This window comes from Ovis canadensis, chromosome 7, assembly GCF_042477335.2.
Source record: "Ovis canadensis isolate MfBH-ARS-UI-01 breed Bighorn chromosome 7, ARS-UI_OviCan_v2, whole genome shotgun sequence".
NCBI classification, from domain to species: domain Eukaryota; kingdom Metazoa; phylum Chordata; class Mammalia; order Artiodactyla; family Bovidae; genus Ovis; species Ovis canadensis.
The window spans coordinates 90,678,867-90,694,800 of NC_091251.1; the positions used below are offsets into that span (position 1 = coordinate 90,678,867).

A 15,934-nucleotide genomic window follows, 5' to 3' on the forward strand; every position below is an offset into this window, starting at 1 on the left:
TAACCAAGAAGATGAGAGGGAAGGGAGGAGGGGGAGGGGATATTCCAGGTCACAGCCACTGCAGCCGGGGTAACATCCTTCCTTGGGTAGAAGTGTCTTCTCCTGTGAAATAGGAGTATAGTGTTGTCAGGGCAAGTGCTTTGAACCCATAACTGAGTGGCCAGATTGTTAGCCTTGTTCTCTGTTGCCACCGGTTAAGTGAGCATAAAGACACTTCCCTAGAAAGCAATACTTGCAAGGAGCCTAGTACTGTGTGGGAACTGAGTGGATCCTAAATCTGTCTCCTCTTGTCCTGTGAGTGGAATGGCCACCCCATAGTTCTCCAGCTGAGGGGTCAGCAAACTTTTACTATGAGGGGCACATAGCAAATATTTTCAGCTTTGCAAGCCATACCATCTCTGCCACGGTCACTAAAGGAGCCGTAGAAAATACGTAAACAAGTGGGCATGGCTGTCTTCCGATTCAAGTTTATTTACAGTCAGACCGTAGACCAGACCTGATCCACGTGTGTAGTTTGCTGACCCCTGCTTTAGCTCATGGTAGATGTCCAGCAAACACTTGGGATTAACCTGTTGAAAATAAGTGAGTAGGGATCTCTCTGTCCATCCAGATCTTTGATTTGAACGCTGTTTTCACAGGCAGGTTATGTGTTCCTACCGCGGGGTCAGAGCAGCAAGACCCTCACCTCTCCTTCACTCCTCTCCCCCATTCAAACCCACCCCCATAATGGAGAGCAGCATTTGTGTGCCTTCCAGGATCTGCTTCCCTACCCCTCCCCACCTAGGGCCTTTCCCTTCCATCCCGTTTGTGGGACACACAATTTGTAATCTCCTTAAAGCCCAAGAAGCCAGGTCTCTGATTCATGTAGATTAAAATCAGCTGCAACCTATTAATGGCCCAGAGCCCAAGACAGATTTTAGGAAACAAAAACACTGGACCAAATTAGACTGAACTGGCCTCTGTCTCCAGGGGAGGGAGGTGGGATAGGAGGCTGGGGGTGAGGGGAGTGGCCATGTGGTTTTAATTAATTTGGATTCTCTTCCTGAAGCTAATTCACCCAACACAAAGCATGTGTAGCACCATGGAAGTGGGCAGCCATGGAGCTGGGCTCTCCCTGGTGCAGCCCCAGGTCCTACTGGGGGACTGGGGTTGGTTTTGTGTCTGTAATTAACAGGTTTCAAAGTGGTTATTTTGGAAAAGAGAATTTCAGTGGCGCGTTAAAATCCTTTCATCAGCCATCAGCCAGCGTCCCAAGGCCTTTAGCAAGGCCCTGGCCACTTACGGCTTCAGAGAGCTTTGAATTCCCAGGGTCTTGTTTGAGAATGTGGAGGCTTTTGCCATGTGTTTTATTAGGCTGATGGTTACCATGATTTTCATTATGTTGTTTCGTTACTGGGATCATAAAAATGCTTCTCTCTTCCTAGAGTACCTAAGAACATAAAAAATAAAAGAAAAAGAAGAGTCCCTGCCTTTATAGAAGTTGCATCACATACAAAGCTAACACTCCCTCATGAGAAAGAGCTGGCTGTGCCTCTGGGTGGATGAAGAGTGGGTGGAGGGTAGGCAGAAATCATGAGGCTAGGAAGAGGCAGGGAGGGTGCCCGACCAGCACCCTGTCCTGACCTCACATCTGAGGAAACTGAGGCCAAGAGAGATGCCACCTGCTGGACTCTGGCTCTCCGACTCTCAGTCCAGTGTTCTTTTTCCTCCTGGTGGCATCAAGGCTGTGAACAAGAGTTGCGGAGGTAGCTGCAGAAGTAGAGGAGTCTGAATTCTTTCAGGCTGGTGCTTCAGGACATCTCTGAGAGTAGAAGGAAATGGTCGGATTCACATGCAGGTTAAAATGAAGAGCCGAAGTGTATAGGGAACTGATCGGGGCCAGTGCTGTGTGTTCTGATGGTGCCTCTGGGGGTGCCGGGGGCGTGGGGGGGTGCACTCCTAGGGCTGCAGCAGCTGCACGGAGGCCCTGGGAGGAGAGGGGAGTCACTGGGGCCCTCACTTGGCACCCACAGCCTTGGGCTGCGGGAAGAAGGGAAATAGGTACCAAATCCCACAAGCCACAGAGATGATTTCTTGCCGCTCTGAGTACAAAACCTCTGAAACCTGGTCAAGCTCCCAGAATCACCATATGGGGCAACAGGAACTTCAGTTAAGCCTGCGTTATCTGATAAATGGAACCCCAGCCTGGCTTTCCTTCCTATTTTGATGGTGGCTACTTTCCAGAGCGTTCTTTCATGGGGGACACGAAAAATACTCTGGGAGAGTTTCTATGAAATAACCTCTGTTGCTCCAAAGCAGCAGCCCTGGCTTTCAGGAGGACATGAGTAAGACCTTCATCCACATGGAAGCTATGATGGCATGTTCAGAGAATCACAGAGTATCAGAGCTGGGAAGGAAATGCAAGTCTAGCCAGCCCATTTTACAAGTAGGGAAACTGAGGTCCGAAGCCAGGGCCAGGTCCAGCCCATGGTTTCTGACTATCAGTTTGCTCAATAATACCATTCCTCGCCAGGCCACAGTTCCCCTTTGTTTTGATATTTTTGTTCATTTGTTTAATATTTATTGATTATCCCGTATGAGCCAGACACTTTAAGGTGCATTAATTTTGTTCCTTTAAATTTTTTGAGATGGAATAAAAGAAGTGCATTTCTGTGGAATACAGTAAAGAAGAAAAGGAAAATCTTCTTCCCTCCCAAGTTCAGGTTTTAGGAAAACTTTGTGAGCCTGGGCACCCTTGGGAAACACCTGCTGGGCTGGATGTGCCTTTTAGATGGCCTAGTAATATCGCTGTCGCGTAAGGATGGACTTAACTAGGCTGCCTCCACTTGCAGTCACCACCTAGACAGCCTAGCCCAAAGGATTCTGGGAGTGACAACCATCAGGGATTCTCTGGATCCAAATTTGAGCCGATGCTGTGGGGAACCCAAGCCAGTTGAAGGAATACGGACTGTAGGGGTCCCTTGGTCTGTTTCCCATCATTCTCATGTAATTTGCTTGTCAGTCCTTTGCTCTTGTTTACCTCTGAGTGAATAACTCCTCGATTATAAATCAGAGAACTTGGCACTGAGGTTTGGATCGTCTGTGATCCTTAACTTTCCCAAGGCAAAAGAAATTTAACAAATCTCTTCTCCCACGATGTAGTATCCAAATCATGGATGCGTTGATCTGTGTAGAGCAAGCCAAGTCTGAGGCTCCCCACCCCCACCACACTCACCCTGAGCAGTCATTCATTCGCCGATTCATGGGTTCATTCAACAAATATTCAGTGAGCAGTTAGGCGCCAGACTCCATTCTAGATGATGGAGATACAGAGTAGAAAAAGACAATGTTCCTCCTTACTCTGTTTACATCTTAGGGGCGGCAACATGCAATAAGCCAAATATATATATGTATAGTATAGTATATATATATATACACACACACACACACATGCATACATGAACTAGCGACAAGAGCCTTGAAAAAAGTAAAGCACATGAAGAGACAGGGGTGAGGGGGACACTTTTACACACAGAGGAGTCAGGAAGACCTCTCGGAAGAGGTGACCTTTGGGCAAGGGTTGAATGAAGAGCATTCCAGGCAAAAGGAATGATAAATGTGAAGACCTGGGACAAGGACCAGTTGGATGTGTTGGGGAACAGCCAGGAAGCCAGACTGCAGCAGAAGGAGCAATCGGGATGTCAGAGAAGTGAGCAGAGCCCAGGTCGGGGAAGGAAGACTTCACTTCTGTTCTGAGCGTTATGGGATGTCTTTGGAGCAGGAGAGTGATGCTGCAGAGATGTACGCTCGGGCCATGGAGAAGCTGACCAAGTGATGATGGCCCAGCTCCGGTTAAACGTTTGCATTCAGACCCCTGACTGGTGGTGGTTGCACCTCAAGGGCTGTGCCTGAAGTGGAAACCTTCAAAGAGAGCTACATGTTTCAACAGGGTGAGGCTGGGCCTGGGAGCTCACTACCTCTCTACCAATTAGTCTTAAGCCCCAAAAAAGGAAATGGTGCTATTTAAATAGCAGGGTTGGGATCCGTGAGCCAGAGAACTCTCAATCCATCAGGTCACCCCCAGTTAGGCTCTGGAAAATTGCTGATACTCAAGCTCCCAGTGGGGAGTTTGGCCGCAGGCTCAAATACAGGCCTGGCCTTTAGGGGATCGGGCTTTATTTCTGGCTGATTGTATCCTGTCTTGTCAGTTTCATTCTCAAGCCCTTCCACTTTGCAAAATGCAGGCGACTTAACTGGGGAGCAGAGGGAAGAGGGAAAAGGCATGAACTGTCGTTTCAGTCAGCCCTGGGTTGCAATTTTTGCCTCCATGCTTAACAAATTTTTGGAAATTCTACTGAATCTGCTACAACTACACTATCCAATACAGTAGCCACCGTCATGTGTGGCTACTTACATTTAAATCTTAAGTTTAAATCAATTAAAATGATATGAAATTTAAAATTTAGTTCCTTAATCCCACTGGGCACACCTCAAGGGCTCAATAGCCCCATGGAGCTGGTGACTATCATGGTGTTGGACAGTGCAGACATAGAACATTTCTGTCACGGCAGGAAGTTCCGTTGGAGAGTTTCACTTCTTTGAAAAAGAAGTAACCCGTGAGAAATGAACGTGTTAACACACAGAAAGCACAGGGTACTTCTGTCTCATTATAGGTACCCAGCAAACAGCAATCTCCATGGTTTACTATATGGATCTCCATCCTGGCTCTGCTACTTACCAGCTGTGAGGCCATTCAACCTCTCTGAGCCTCAGTTTTCTGATCTCTAAAATGGGAATAACAAGTAATACTGAGTGAATTTCTCATAGCATAACATATAACATAATCTGTATTTTTCTATTTTCCCTGGACCTGAGAACATCCCCATTAACCCTCTGCTGACTTATCGAGACCCAAATTTGGAATCTCCAATCCTGCCATGCTTAGCAGGAGGCATGACTGAGATCATGGCTCCGTGATGAGTGCTGGAGCTTTTAGCCATTTTGAAGGGTTTGAGTACAGTCAGGGGTGTGAAATTCTAATGAAACAAGTGGGCAAGTCTGCTCGAGAAATATAATCATTTTTACTCAAGTCAAATATTCTCCTGCCCTGGTACCCTGAAAGCAATTGTGTCTGGGTTCCCCTAGCCCTGGGCCCCCGCTTCCTTGCCTGAATGCTCCTTCTCAGGGTGCAGCCTGCAGGGAGAGGCTCTCAAGCAGCCCTTCTGGTATCTTAGCCTCCAATCAGTCTTCTTTTTTCTACTTTGGGGCTTTGTTGTTGTTGAGCGTTTATTAACTGCAGGCATTTGGTGGGTGGAAGTGGATTTGCCTGGGGCTGGAAGGAAGTTATTTGCCAGGCCAGGAGAAGGTGTGGTTTCAGAGTTGAAGCTGGAATCCCCTTCACCTGCTTAATGCATTTCAGGGGAGATTTGTTTTCAACTCCCAAATTACCTGCTAGGATTTCTAGACCTGAGATCCTATCTCTCCTGGCTGTTTTCTTTCATTTCCGACAAGAAAGACAAACAAAAAATTAAAGAGTGAGAGGCTCAAGAACAATAGTCTTCTTTTAAATTAAATTGCACACAGAGAGTGATTTTTTTCACTGTCTACTGTCAGGCTGGCAGGAGAAGGGTCTGTGCAAGTACTCAGAACCTCTGCTTTTGGGGACCCATGGGAGAAAGTACAGCTGGGCTTCTACAGAAAACTCAGGGAACAGTGTAGACTTACTGTGTCCAGTGAGACTTTCTAAATCTCCCCCCTGCAAGCTGTTCCACCTGCAACTTTCTCTTAAGTGATAGCAGCTCCGACCCTTGGGCTGTTTATGGCCCAAACCTAAATGGAGTCATACTTAAACTCCGACTTTCTTTCACACCCCATTTCCAAGGTGCTGGAGCATGTTATTGGCTCTACTTTCAAAATCTGTCCAGAATCCACCCAATTCTCATTATCCCCTCTGCCAGCATCCTGGTCCAAGCCACCACCATCTCTTCTCCAATCACCTGTGATAACCTCCTACCAACCTCCCTCTTTCCACTTCCCACTAACTGGCCCACGTACTTCTACTTGCCTTGAAGTGTATTCTCAACATACTCTCAACATACAAATCCCCAGTGGCCCACAATGAGTCCCATCCCATCGAGAGTAAAATGCCAAAGTCCTTCCAGTGGTCTTGGGAGCCTGAAGAATCTCACCCATGCTAATGCTGACCTTTCCGCCCTCCCCTCTCCCCCCTTGCTCATTCATCTCCAGTTACCCTGGCCTTCTTGCTTTTCTCAAACACACAAGATATGTGCCCATGTTGGGGCCTTTGCTGCAGCTGTTCCCTTACCTCTTCAGTCTACTCACCAAAATGTCGCCTACTCACCAAAGCTCCCTCTGATCACCTGGTTCATCTCAAGTTCTCCTCATACCCCCTTGCACTCCCACCTACTTTGAGCTGACTCAGCCTCCCCTCCTTAACACTTGTCACTCTCTAACCTACTACAGTCTCCCTTCTAGGATTCCCCATGGATACCCAAGTCCACAGATCTGCAGGGTTTTATTCCACAGAGAGATGACTGTGCATCATTTGGGTGTTGGTTTTATTGTTTTTCTCTCTTCTCACTTCTAGAATTATCATCTCCACGAAGGTAGGGACCCTGTCCTATTGAGTTTGCTCTCTGTCCAGTGCTTCCAGGCACTGGGCTCAGAGCCTCTCTTTTTTTCCCACCAATAACCCCCTCTTGGAGATGTGTGCTGTTCAGGGAGCCTGATCTGAGAAGACTAGAGCTGACTTGAGCCCCAAGTATTGCCAGGCAAAAAAAAAAAAAATCCAATAGGTCAAGGCTACAAGGAGGATTAAACTCATAAAGGAACCCCCGATAAGTTTAAGTTCAGAAGAAACAGAGCTAGAAGGAACTGTCCCCAAGGTCATGGAGGGTAAGTGAGCAAGAAGTTGCCTAAATGATCATATGACTATGAGCAAGGAGACAAAGAAGAAGGAAGAGGAGAGGGAGAGGGAAAGAAAAATGAAGGAGAAAGAGAAGAAAAAGAACCAACAAGGCTATCAGCTCTCAAATGTTTTGCTCATGTACTGCGCTGTGCTTAGTCACTCAGCCGAGTCCAACTCTTTACAATCCCATGGGCTGTAGCCCACCAGGCTCCTCTGTCTGTGGGGATTCTCCAGGCAAGAATACTGGAGTGGGTTGCCATGCCTCCTCTAGGTTTTGCTCTTAAGGACCCCTTTATACTTAAAACTTGTTGAAGTGAAAGTCTCTCAGTCGTGTCCGACTCTTTGCAACCCCATGGACTATATACAGTCCAGGGGATTCTCCAGGCCAGAATACTGAAGTGGGTAGCCTTTTCCCCCCCAAGAGCCTTTGTTTCCATGTTTGCATCTGTTGATAAATCCGGGGGTAACCAGCCTCCTGGATAGTCCCCAGTGATCCTTATCTCCCAGCATTAATGCCCTTGTGTGTTAAATGAGGGCTGGTCTGTGTGGCTACAGAAAATGGCAGAAGTGAAGATATGTGACTTCAGCTGGCTTCAGAGGCTAGGCCTTAAAAGGGGCTAAAGGTTTCTACTTGGTCTCTTCTACTGTCCACTCCAGAGAAAGCCAGTTGCCGCATTTTGAGGACACTGGGAGAGACCTATGTGAAGAGGAAATGAGGCCCTTCACAATAGCCAGACACAACTGGCTAGGCTTGTGAGTGTACTACCTCGACAGCAAATACCCTAGCCCTGGTCAGGCCTTAAGGGTACAACCTCAAGAGACCCTGAACCAGAAGAGCCCAGCCAAGGCACTCCCAAATTCCTTATCCTCAGCAACTCTAAGGGGTAACAAGTGATGGTTGTGTGTTTGGGGGTGGGGGGAGTTATATTCATCTTATTGAAGTATAGTTGATTTACAATATTGTGTTCGTTTCTCCTGTGCAGCCAAATGATCCAGTTATTCACATATGTACACATACTCTTTGATATTCTTTCCCATTATGCTCTATCCCAGGATTTTGAATATAGTTCCCTGGGCCGTATGGTAGGACTTTGTTGTTTATCCTTTCTCTATACACTAGTTTGTATCTGCTAATTCCAAACTCCCAATCCATCCCTCCCCCACCCTCCCACCTCTTGGCAACCATAAGTCTTTTCTATGCCTGTGAGTCTGTTTCTGCTTTGTAGGTAGGTTTATTTGTGTCATATTTTAGATTCCACATATAAGTGATATCATATGGTATTTGCTTTTCTCTTTGTGAGTCACTTCACAGAGTGTGATATTGTCTAGGTCCATCCATGTTGCTGCAAATGGCATTATTTCATTCTCATTTATGGCTGAGTAGTATTCCATGCTGTATGGACCACATCTTCTTCATTTGTTTAGTGACTATTGTTGTTTTAAGCCACTATGTTTTGGAGTATTTTGCTATGCAGCAATAGATATTTAAGTCATTTACCATATTAAAAATTAGAACAGAAAACTATTTTTTTTTAAAGTTGTTGATACTCAAATGTGGATGTTTTTATATATACTTACATAATAAATTGCCAGCCACAGGCATTAGTTTCTGCAAAAATCTCCCAGTCAATATTGTGTTAATGCTTATTTGTTAACCATTTAACATATATTTATATGGATAAATTCCTATTTATTAATTGACAAAAATCCAAAACTTTATTCATTTGTTTAAAACTTTAAAATAGCACAGTCTTACTGTAAAAATAGCTGTGTTTTCCAAAACAAAACAGAACAAAATTTAATGAGAAGAATGACAGTGTTTTACATTTTTGCAAATCTCTTTAATGTCTGGCTTAATAGAAGACAGCTGGATTCTCATATCTACTTCTGCATTCAATCAGCAGTGATAATATTGTTTTGGTTGAAGTTTATGAAGGAAACCCAGCCTCACATAGATACGAAGCTGGAAAAGGGAGGAATATTTTTAAAAGCCTTTTCAGATAATTGTAGATATTCTTCTTTGACACGATACCAGAACTCGATAAATGGTCATTTATTAAAGGTTACTTGCAATGTGGAATCTGAAACTATCTCAATGAACTCTTTGTACTCAGTTTCATTAAAATCTGTTTGGTCTGTGTTGCACTGAATGGATCTTTTGCCCATGCCTGATTTTGTAATCTATGCATGGTCATTTGGAAAATATTGCTTCACTAAGTTATGTGGATCTGAATCTGATCTATTTCATGATTAAAACTAAAAATTCACATTTGTTGATATCACCACTGATCTTATCTGAAACCTAAGAACTGAGACAGTATTAAGCTCACTGAGACAGATACAAGTTTTCAGAAATTTTAACTTTTGCTTGAAAGTTTTTATTTTGACAACAAGCACTGTCAATTATCTTTCTTGAAATGACAAATTCAGATTGTTCCTTTTGGAGAAAATGACTGTCAAATAACCAAGTCTGAATAACCATGGTAATTCAGTCCTTTCAAGTAAACATGGTATTTCATGAAAGTGGCTAGTTCAACTCACAACTCAGACGCTCTCACAAATGCTTTTTCTCTGAACAAACAATTGTACCTCAGAAAGCACCAGAAATGCCTTATGCTTACTTTCTAGTTTGCCACACATAATACTCAAAAGACTTGGACTTTGGGCAAGATTTCATAAAATTATTAATTTTTACTGCTCCATCTCAGACACGCTTAAGTGAAATTGGTTTCTTTTTTTTTTTTTGGTCCGACTTTGTGGCAGTGAAGAATATGACAATTTTACCCAAATGTCAACACTGTGAAGCAGACAAATAACACCTTGGAATTATGAACATAGTTTTGACCTTGCAAACACCTTCTTAGGGTCTCAGGGACGCCAGGGGTCCATAGACCTCACTTTGAGACCCATTGCTTTAGAGAAATGGATGCTGTTTCATTGCTTATAGCATTTGTAGGTGAGTGTGCTACATGCTAACACATGCGTGTACCAGGTCTTTGTGTCAGACTGTGATGGCCACCATCTGTTACACAGACTAGAAACATTGTTGGATGTTTCTTAGATACATAGCTTGTTAGATACCAGCTTACTCTTGTGGATGGAGTAGATATGAGAAAGTTTCTTTATATAATAGGGTATTTTTATGTTTCTGTTTGCCCCACTTATGAAAGGTGTGTGGCTGGTAGGAGAAAGCTAGGCTCTGAGAAATTCCTCGGACGATCGGGGTGGTATAATTAAGGTAAATGAGGAAGCTAACACCTGCAGCCCTTTCTTGATAATGCTTTTCTTCTCTCCCTTTCATCCAATGACCTGTAAAAGCTCAGTGCACTGCAGAGGCATCCTTTTCAGAGCAGTGGGGTCCTTCAAGCTCCAGACTTCAAGCGGGCAAGAGGGCTCACTCCCTCTGGCAGGACCACCAATCAGGACAAGAGAAGCAGCAGGCCCGAGAGGCTGCATTGGTTCTAAAGATCAGGGCACCCGTGAGATTTGGTCGCCGTGGAAAAGCTGACAAGCCAGCCTCTCCTAAAGTCCTCAGCATTTCCACAAAGTGGACTTAGAGCAAGGCAGGGAGGGATGGGGTTATTTTTCAGTCCACTTCGGTTCAGTTTTTCACTGCAGACACACAGAGAGTGTTTGAACCTGCACCTAACTGGGCCCAGCTCTTTGGTGAGTGATGTGTAACTGTTCTTTCTGCGATCACAGGCCTCATCGGCAGGGGAGAAACAACCAGCAGTTGTGTCTGGAGCCCTGGGAACTGGAGACCTTTCCACATCTGTTTGCCTAGTCGGGGGTGGGAGGAAATCACCAAAACCCTCCAGAGCTGGGCCAGAGCCGGAGGTGGGGGTGGGGGCACAAAAGGGCTTAAGCCGCTGGCGACCCCGGGTCATATGACCACCCCATGATCCTCCCCCAGCCCCTTTCATCCCCTCAGGTGCCCAACACTCAGCCTTTTCATCATCCCCTAGGTCAGCAGGATCAGGTTTATGTGAGTCGACCAGAAAGCTTATCAAACGAAGGCAGAAGCAGGTGTTTGAAAACCTCCTCCTGCTAAAAGCTGGGTTGAACACGGTTGTCAATGTGGCCAAGGCCAGGGTCCCTCACTAATTGCGTTTTCTTTCCTGTTCCTTTTTCCTCTCTTTCTGCTTTGGAACCCCTAGAGGTCTCTGGGAATCAGTCACTAAAACAAACCACTCCAAGAGCTGGGGATACGAGGAAAAACAAAGCTAAATCAGGGTGTCATTGTTGGTAGCTTGAATCGACCGTGATGGGGACAGTTGCATCATGGAAGTCAATAGGCTACAATGCAGACTCTCTTCACTCCAAAATCAGTTCTTAAACATTTGCCAGCTTTCACTGTGGAGACTGTTGCTCAAAGTATGATTCTCAGAGCAATTGTATCTGAATTTCCCAGGGAAAGAAAGAAGGTAGGGGGTGGAGGTATTGCTATTTAAATGCAGATTTCCTGGTCAACCTGAACTCACTGAATCAAATTCTCTGGAGGGGAGCCTGGAGAGATGTGTTTTTAGCAAAGTTATTAATAAATTTGATAAAGTTTAAGACTTTGGGCTTAGGGAGTGGGAGAGAAGAGTGGGTGTACATCTGGCTTTTGGCATCTAGAAGGAACAGCTGGCTTCAGTCCCAGTTGGCCTGAACCCGGACAGCTGTTTTCCCTCGAGATATAAACTTCATGACGGGAAAAGGAGGTGGGAATTCTGGGGTCCCATCCATCCACTGACAACATGATTGGTTCTGCCTTGGATCGCAGGATGTCTCCACATTCTAACCTTGAGACTTGGACCCAAGACAACATGAGCAAATGCCCAGACATATGCATTAGCGTGAGGAAATTCACCACCATTCACGCCATCGATAGGGCCAGTGGAAGCCCTACCCAGGGCTCCAGGCAGAGGAGCCCAGGCAGGACCCAGTGTTTCCACATTAGATTGCCTAGGACAGCACTTTTCTTTCAGGTTTCTAGAGGCATTAGCGGGAGCTTTCACAAGCAGATATGATTTATGGAAAAAGGCCCTTGTTTACTTTAGCCCACTGGATCAGGAAGAGAAGGCCCTTTAAAGAAGAAAGAAAAAGAGAAGAGAGATCTTTCTTTCCTCAGAGGTGAAACAGAAACTTTGCAGAGGGCTCAACATTGCTTTTGACTTGTTTTGCATCTACCTGAGGGAATAGTACAGATTAATTTTTTTCTGAAAACTTGACTGCATTTCCAAACAGTTCTGGGAGGAAGGTGTTGATGAGAAAGCAAAGACCAGGCCAGATCACATGAAAAGAGAGCTGGTAAGTGGAAGGAAGGGCTGGAGTTTGGACTCTAATTCTGACAAAGCCCCGCTCCCCAAAAAATGCCAATGCAGTTTCCTCCCAAGCCCAACGCAGTATTTTTTTTTTCTTTTGCATGTGGTTGGAGCCCAGAGGAGTTGTTAACAGGCAACTGGGACAGTGACACTGGACATTTGAGCTCAAATTATTGTGAATTCTTAAACCGTTAGAGCTCCTTGTATCCTGATGCAAATTCAGAAACATAATATAAAGCCACATGTAAAACTTTCAAGATTATGAACTATTAAATTAAAACTACTAGAATATTGGCTATTAAATTATCCACTGAAAAGGATAGTTGAGAGTCCACCATGTTGCTGAGTATAATTTAGGCACTCCCCATATCAGGCATTTAGGCTCACAGCACTTCATCAAGTTCATGATCAGGGCCTACTTGTTTGTTCTAACTGTTCAGGGCTTTTATCAAATATGAAACTTCATCAAGTAGAAGGGGGAAGTGGCCAAATGGCCTACTTCAGGAAAGCAAGATGTGATCTCAAGTATTTTTTTCTGAGGTTTCATGGCCTTCTTGTACCTAAGAACTCTCCTCCTTACCCAAAGCCTCATCTCCACTTTGAAATCACTCATTCATTTAGCAAATAATTAGCAAGAACCTACTATGCATCAGGGCTTCCCTGGGCCTCAGTTGGTAAAAAATCTGTCTGCAATGCAGGAGACCAATGTTCGATCCCTGGGTTGGGAAGATTCCCCTGGAGAAGAAAATGAAAGTCCACTCCAGTATTGTTTGCCTGGAGGATTCCATGAACAGGGGAGCCTGGCAGGCTACAGTCCATGAGGTCTCAAAAATTGCACAGAGCTTAGCAACTAAACCCACCACTATGTGTCAGGGAAGAACAGGAAGCAGATAGATCACATCTCATCCTCATGAAGTTCAGTCTATTGAGGGACAGATATTATACAAAAATACATAAAAATAAATATAGCTTGTCTGAAATGCTGTGAAAGAAGAGCACATGGTATAAAGAGACCAATGGTTTTGATGGTCATCTGCGGCGAGAACATTTACAAAGAGACCTTATTGATGGGATTTTTTGTTTTCATTGTTTTGGGTGGCACAGGGTGGGGAGAAGGGGTTGCTGAAAGTTTAGTTGGGAACACTTGAAAGGGAGATGTCGTGTAGGCAACTGAATTCCCAACTCAGGAGAGAAGCTGGTTTGGGAGTCAGCAACACAGAAGAAGACTGGAGCCCTCATCAGAGGGCCCAGATGAGGTCATTTAGGGATGATGTGTAAAAGGACTGAGGCCTGCACCCTGGGCTGCCCATATGGAGCTCTCTTGGACAGAGGAGGAGCCCTGAAAGCCACTTGAAAAGGCTGGTCAATTGCACTTAGGAGTAGTGGACATGCAAATACAAAAATCAGAAAAGCAATTCACTGCTCCCAGGACACTGACTCCCACATCCTTTTTTTCCCATGAGCCAAGCAAGCTGTCTGTGAGCCAGTGAGTGGATTAAACCAGAACTTCTAGAATTGGAACAACTAGCTTTGTCCTGGGAAGTGCTTCATAGCTCTGTTATTTTCTCTATCTTCCTCAGTTCCAAGTTCCTTGGCCCCTTGGAGATGCTGCCTGTGTAGGTGTTAGGGAGAAAGCAAGTAAACCAGTTCACACTGGTGTGTGAATGCTGTTTAACCACCTGAGCCTCATTGAGGTATATCAGTGAAAAAAGGCAAAACTAAATCTCAAGTCTGTGCAGTTTCAGGAAACCTAGTATATTTATGGTGATGCCCCTGGGAGGGAAGACACTTGTGGGTATGGGTGATCACTCTGTTCCCCCTTCAGCTTCCTTCGGTTCCTCCTGCAGCAGCTTCTTTTCTTCCTCCATTGCAAGACTCCCAAGAGTCTTGAAAATCTCCACCATTTGCAGAGTGGATCCTCCAGCATCATAACCAGGCCCCTGACAATTATGTTAGCTAATAACAGTGGACATTAATTGAGCACTCACTATGTGTAGTGAGTGCTACACTCAAGCACTTTCCACAGTTGACCTCATTTAGCTGTCACAGCAACCCTACGAGGTTGGGCCAGTCACTCTTCTCACTTTATAGGGGAGGCCAAGAAGGATTTGCCGTATGACTCAGCTGCCTATGGACATGCAGCTCATAGGCTGAGATTTGAAACAGGGTCCTGCTTCCCAGTCCACACTTGGGAAGGTGAATCTGAGACTCTGTATTTGGGTTTGCTGAGAGTATAAAAGTGAACCCAAATCTGGTGCTCCGAGATGGGCTCTCAGTATGCCTGGCTTAGTTTGGCCCCATCCTGAGATGTCTCAGGAGGACAGCCCAGGCCAAGCCTGTCATTTCTGATCACAAACAAAATGGGAGTCCTGTGAGGTGTCAGGCTTCTGTCTCTTTAGAGAGAGGACCAAAAATTCCCCTGAATTTGTTAGATTGAGGACACAATCTTTTCAAGCCAAGCCTCTTGGGTAGGGCTTGCAGTGACCGCAAAAGAATATGGAAATTCCCCTCACCATCTCTGAGGTGTTCGAATTCTTCTCTCTCTGGAACAAAGCCTTTGGAAGGCTCCATAATCCTCCCTCTCTTGGCTCAGAGGCCCAGCTACACTTTATAAAACAACCCAGGGCCATCTGATTTGAAGCATGTACCGGCTCGTGTGGGCAAGACAGTAATTACCTCCAATTCCAGTTAGGAAAGCTGAAACCTGCCTTTTTCATGCCTCAAACAATTACGGAAGCGCCTTTTGAAGCTCTGGATAGAATAGAAAGGCAAAACAAACCAGAGCCAATTAGAGCCTGGGGTTTGAGGATGGCTCAGTTTTGTGCAGCGGGACTCAGGAGGAACTGTGGGAGAGGGTCAGGGGTCACCCCAAACCTCCAGCTGCCAACCTACTTTGCCTGTGCCAAAAGGACCATTATTTTGTATTTAAAATCAAGGCCCCTTTCCCTGGCTCGGGAACAATTTGCAGGAACGGCCTCTGCATCAGCTGTGAAGAAGACTCCCTGATTAGATAAGGCCTGGAATGCATTTGATGTTGAGCAAAACAGTTCTCTGACAGCTTTCCTCACATGCCTTTAAAATGTTTTTCCCTCAGCTCAAACTTGGTAAGAGAAACTGAATCCCCAGAGGCTCTTTTGCTTTGGGGTGCATATCTGAGGAATTTATGTGGCCTGTGTGCCATTTGGGGTTGCAGGTCTCCAGCCCTGAAGCTCTTCTGGGCTTGGTTGTAGAATCTGGCCTTTTGGAGGCAGGCTGGGGAACTACCATGAGAGCGGAAAGAGCAGATGACCAGGCATGAGGTCAGAGGTCAGCAAGCAGTCCTGGGGTGGGGCGGGAAGCCCAAGGACTCATGCTTCTTTACAGAACCCAGTGACCATTCTGTGTTGTTTAACACTGTGCCACAAAGTACAGAGATGGAAGTGGAGCTGGGGCATGGAGGTTTGAAGCTGCATTAAAACTAGTTTGGCCAAAATCTGTTCATGAGAAAGATTGTCCAGGTGGCCTTTTGAATTAGTAGGATTGGGCTGACCCTGAGGGCTACATGACATTGTTCTGGGAGGCTTCTCTTTTGAGTTTGAATTAAGATAAACTGGACACCAGAGAGCCCCAAGAGAATGCCCTCTGCTGTATTTGTGCCCCTATTCCAAACTGAGAAGAGACCTTGGTATAGCTGCTCTGCTCTCCATCTGCCTGTCATTCACCCACTTGAAATAGGGCTTGA

The 15,934-nt window shown here is 45.5% G+C and overlaps 1 long non-coding RNA gene across 5 annotated transcripts in view; it reads right to left on the reverse strand.

The window, feature by feature from the left end:
* LOC138443842 (uncharacterized) overlaps window positions 1-15,934 on the reverse strand; it is a 63,502-nt gene that overhangs the window by 3,480 nt on the left and 44,088 nt on the right. For all 5 annotated transcript variants that reach the window (XR_011258323.1, XR_011258324.1, XR_011258326.1 and 2 more), the window contains 2 exons: window positions 4,718-4,763; window positions 3,215-3,292 (listed from right to left, as the gene is read on the reverse strand). This is a non-coding gene — a long non-coding RNA (uncharacterized lncRNA). The remainder of the gene's footprint in view (window positions 1-3,214; window positions 3,293-4,717; window positions 4,764-15,934) is intronic.